A 5,702-nucleotide genomic window follows, 5' to 3' on the forward strand; every position below is an offset into this window, starting at 1 on the left:
TTGGTTAAAAATGTCACTGTGGCCTACATTGGTGCCTTTAGATGATTTACCTCAGTGTGTGCCACCTCAGCAATGGAACGCTGGGTTTTAAGCTTCATAAGATCTATTTTTCACTCAATCCACACAGGTCGTCTTGCTTTCTAACCCATTGAGCATTTCCTCATCAAAAGCCTGATGCACACAGTTTGTCGTACAAAATTCATCATCTTGCTGGCAGGAAAATAAAGACACACATTAAGGCCCCGCTAGAAGCATGTTAAACATTCATGGCATTTCTAAAGAATTAGCACCAAGGCCGTCATGCTACTGCAAAGACTCTGGATACATGTTCGAGGATGGTGACCCAAAAAAGGCACCGTTATTCCATGTCTGCTTGGAGGAAAATCTTTTATTCAGTGTCTAGGTGACAGCTGTTTGCTTTTATGACAGAAAATGTCCAGTAGAGAAACCGGCATGAGGTAGAGTCCTACATCTATGAAGTGTCGTCTCTAAAGTCGAAATATTTAAAACCAGAAACTGGGAATAAGTCACACTTACAGGTCACACGTGGTCGCAGAAGCAGAAAATAACTGGAGTAAGAGTCAGGGTGTAAATTTATGTTTCCATCAGGTTGTGGTAAGTGTAAGGCTACATTGTTACAAGACCCTCAAACTTACAGACCTAACAACACTAAAAGACAAACTAACAGCAGCATGCTAACTTTTTAAAATGTAAAACTTCAAATAACCTTTTTTACATTCATCTTTTTACCCACACATTGATGACGGAGGGTACTTTGCAAAGTGCCAATCTGCACATCAGGATCATACTCGAACTCAAACACTCATCATAGATTTAACCATTTGTTGCACTTGATTTGACAGCTGTATTTGGCGGCATTGGTTCTGCTCTTAGCTCTCAACGGTTTCAGTGAGGCATGCCACAGATTTTCCTGAGAGCACACACCTTTAATCCCTCCCATGGGCACATGCAGAACAGAACATGAATGTGCATGTAATGATAATGACATCTTGCAGACATACAAACAATTTGTCCTTAGAAGAATGGAGGGAAATTGCATAGCAGTGTGTAGCAGCAGAGTGGATGTGATGCAAGAGGAGTGAGAGGCAGAATGGTTTAAATAGAACTTTGTTCTGTATACAATCAATGATCTACACCAACTCCTGAGACTCTCTGTTGAGTATTTGCCAACTGTGTCTGTCGAACATCTTCCTGATACAAATATGGCAATACTAAAACATGAGTTAAATTAGTAAATGTTATTTGTTATAGGGCTGTCAATAGCTTGGCAAATGGTCAGGCCAAATTCAGAACAGCTCAAGAAATAGAACTAAAGAAAGGAGAAATCAAATTAGATTGATACATTTCATGGGTCAATACTTACCAACTAAAACGATCGTACCTTTAACCTGTTGCAGACAGCAAAGCTCTGTAGAATTAAGTTTGTTAATAAAGAAGAGACCTGACCAGCACTTTGTTGCTGAATATAATTGTTATCATCATGATTTGCTTAGAACTAGTTGAACGCATAATGTTGCAGATATCAGATTAAATTCTGAAGTATATTTTGGTCAAACATTATATTTACGTAAAGAGACGAAGACAAGATCCGCACACCAAGGAGCTCGTGTTAGAAGGATTTAATAAATGCTGTTTCAGGCCAACATGCCCTTTTTCAGACCTCAGACTTTATAATTACACAAAAACATCCAATCCAGTTTATTTGGATTGTTCATACATCTGGCCACCTCCTGAATTTTTTGGTCTGCCAAATATTTTGCTGTGACAATCTCTCCAAGTCCACTGAATGCTGTTATGTAACTCAGCACAAATTCAATAACTTAAAAAAGAGAAAAGAAAATCAAGGGTCCGGGGGACAGAATCTCTTCAAATGGGGCTTTCTGTCTATTTGGGCCTCAGCGTAATAAAAGTGTTTAAAAGTCCATGATTGAAAGAGCAGGAACACAGCATTGGCCCTTGTTCACATTTTGTTTCAGCACATAAATTGCATGCAGGCCTTGTGGACTTGGACTGTTTTCTCCTAAGAAGTCCAGTATCTCAGTAGCCATGTCAACAAGAGTTACTCTCGGGGAATGAGCACCATGGTGCCTGAGAGGAGAAGTGCTGCTCTCTCTGTCTGCGTGGCTTACCTCCTGCACTGCTGACGATGTGTGTCACCACTATCACAGAAGAGGCAGGAGGGTGAAAGGTTTGTGTGTAATGTAGGACATTCATCAAAGGGGGAAGTATAGTAGTAGATGAATCTTTCTCATATGTTGCCCACAAGCTTAGTTGCCAGATCTGACGGTCTGTGGGGGCTGATGGGGGAGCACAAAATGTGGCTTTGCTGTTTTTAATCTGCCCCAGTAATCATGCATCGAGGCTTTGATTTAAAAAAGGGAACTGTAGCACTGCATTTTTACTATCAAATGGGTATTAACAGTGTAATACACATTACATTTTGTATGCAAACACTCAGTGGTGATGAAGTCTTTGGATGATAGTTTCTACAGCAGTTTTACTACCAGGATCAGCATGAGATAAAGATAATAATGCACAAGATATTCATACTAATCACTTTACAATCAATTTTACACAAAAAAGGTAAGGTTCACCGATGCACTGCTGAAAATGTAAGGCAGAGTGCCCCTAAAATCTTCCCGACCTGCTTGTTCACACTGGCACCTCACAGCAGGACCTTGTCCTGTTGCACAGCAGGGAGAAGCTCAAGAGGCATTACACTATGTTACAAGATCGACATGGATTGGTGGACGAAGCAACACAGAAGATGTAATGAACATTTTTGCCTTAAAGGACCAATATGTAACTCTGACACATAAATGGTTATTGTCTCAATTCAAAATATTGAAGACAGATGTCTCCCCCTTCCCCCTATTCCCTAGAGCTGATGCATACGCAGGTTGGCACTGTCATGGACACTGAAGCTTCAGTGTTCAGCTCCTCATCCGTCTTGAAACCTTTCCGCGTTCTAACCTCTCTCCATTTTTCAAAAGCGTCTCCAATACTTATTCTAGTTTTAGTTTTCTGGCTGTAGAGCTTATTAGAAACATATTGAGGCTCTTTAGGTCAGGTAGAATCAGTTTTTATATGAATGAGTTCAATTGCTACTTCCATCGCTGCAACACCTGTTGGTGTGCAGTGATAATTGGTTTCATTTCATGTGTTTTTACACATTTAGAAGAAGGATAAGAAGGATCGAAGCTCTTTAGACCAGTAGTTCCCAAAGTATGTTTGTGGGCTGAAAACTTAGAAACCTATGAGTCTGTGAGCATCCACTGTTCAGAACCTTTACTTAATATAACACATTTGATCATTTTAATGCATGAGCCCATTAAGTTATGTAAAAATCGGATTTTGTTTGTGCAGTGGTTATTGTTCATTGGTGACTGCAACTTTAGACTAAAGACAGAAGAAAAAAATCTATGACTGAATTGTTATCTCCTATCTCATGTAGAATTCACGTAAATATTCCTATAAAGGTAGATATTATGAGACAATAGTCAATGTTTTCTGGGTTTGAAATTCACCTGGTTTGCTTTTATTTTCCTGAACGCATGCGACTTGCACTGAAAATAGAAAACCTAACTACAGCGCTTGAGGTACCATTAAACTTTTTTTTTTGTCTTATTCAGCAATCATACCTATTCTTTGAGAACATTAAAATGTCATACTGCTCTGTCTCAATGACAATAAATATATTTACAGTAGAAAATGTGAAGATGTCACATAAGGTAATTTCAGGACTTGTATATTACTGTGAAGTCTTAATTTGTTTACATGGACAATTCTGACTCACTAACATCTTATTTGCAGTAAGTGCTCTTTTGTTGGAGTAGCCCTTCAATGTGATTATGTCGTTTATATGGTGATATTCATTTTTAGTAGCCTGTATTATTCATTGTTTTACATTCAACATAAAATCACTCCTTTATTTTATTTTTGAATCTCCCAGAAAAATGTAAATCTGATAAGCCTTGTGAAAGTCACCCTCAATCAATTTGAGGCACAGAGCGATCTAAATCAGATTTGTAAGATAATGTGGGCACATTTGCACCCAGCAGTAATATCTTCAAATGTAATTGGATCATGGATTTAGCCTGGTTTCCTACTTTACAATCAAATGGTAGCTATAAATACACCAGTAAACATGTCAATTATTTGTTAATCCGATTTATCTGGTGTGTCCTAAAATATCAACTTCCTCCCACAGCCACTACCGGCAGCAGCCAATCACAGCGAGGGATTCTGCTATTAGTCCTACCACTTCCTGCAGGGTCCGGCCTGTCGTGAATCCACATGCAGAGAAGTTATCTGCAGAGAGTCACAGTGACAGCCAAAATAGTTTCTCTTCCCCTCGTTTCATTTTCAAGAGGCAGCCTTCTGTAATTAGATCCCGTCATACTGCTGGGAGGTAACTGCATGCTTTTTAAGGTTTTCAGCATCAAAGGCACTGTACATGAGGGCACCCGCCCCTGTGCACTTCAAAGTGAACACAGCACATCTCTGCCTGCTTACCTTTTATTGATTCTACTGCCACGTATGTTGTGACTTACACTAGCTGTATGAGTATCTGAATGCTGACTCATCGCCTTATATTTTCAGACATGGTGCAAACACAGGCTGCAAGAATGCAGAGACCCTCCTACACGATGTGTAGGGGATTTAATCTGTGATACAGATCTGTAAGTGTGTTTCGTTAATGCCACCCATATATTCTAACAAAGCCTCATCCAACATGTTTCATTCCTGAAGTTATTGCTTACCATTAATCCTTAATTATTTCCAGGACATTTATTGTGCATCACCAAATAAACATTGTAATTCATGCAAAAGACCAAATACTATTGAATATCCAAATTTCAAAATCTAATTTATTTAAAATGGAAACTATAAAGAACCTACAGCATCTCCTGCTTCTTTGGAAAACTGATAAATGTGAATCAATCCTCATTATTTACTCGTCTCTCCTGATTGAAAATAACATTTCCCACAGGCTGAACTGTTCTACTGGTGACAAGTAAGATGAACTTCCTGCGTGATGATGCTGGAGCACTCCTTTGTTCATTCTTCACAGGTAAAATGAGTGGCCAGTTGTTGTCAGCTACTTTTTATTTATGCAGAATGACCTTGATCGATCTTTTTCTTTTGAGAACAAAGTAAAATGGTTTGACTTCCAGCAGCCTCAGAACTCTACTTATGAGATGACAGTAAACGTTTTGACCTGTATAGAACATGATTTATCATAAATTAATTTTTTGTCTGTTTCGCTCAGATTTAAATTGCACAAGCATTCACCATGCTGAGGGACATTTAGTCGCAGGCTTTTTATGCAAAGAACAAAACATTAGCGAGAGCATTAAAGGCACTCTGTAGAATTGTGATGTGATTGTTGGGTCTTTCAAATTAATTTAATCTTTTTTTTAACTAATTAAAATGCAAATGTATGCACCCACAAGGTTGTACAGTAGGTACACTTAATTTGAGTCTTATGTCATCAGTATAAAGCTTTGTGAAGTTACTTGGAATTAATTGAACTTGACTTGAAAATTGAATAAATCCATTAAATCAAGCAAAAAGTTTTTGTTGTGCTGTTCTTTAGAATTATTTAAAATTTTGATTGATTTGCCAAATGAAGCTTAGCGAAAGTTCAGTAAGGAAGACTTTAAGTGATCCACAATCGG

Source organism: Symphodus melops (assembly GCF_947650265.1).
Source record: "Symphodus melops genome assembly, chromosome: 1".
Taxonomy (NCBI): Eukaryota; Metazoa; Chordata; class Actinopteri; order Labriformes; family Labridae; genus Symphodus; species Symphodus melops.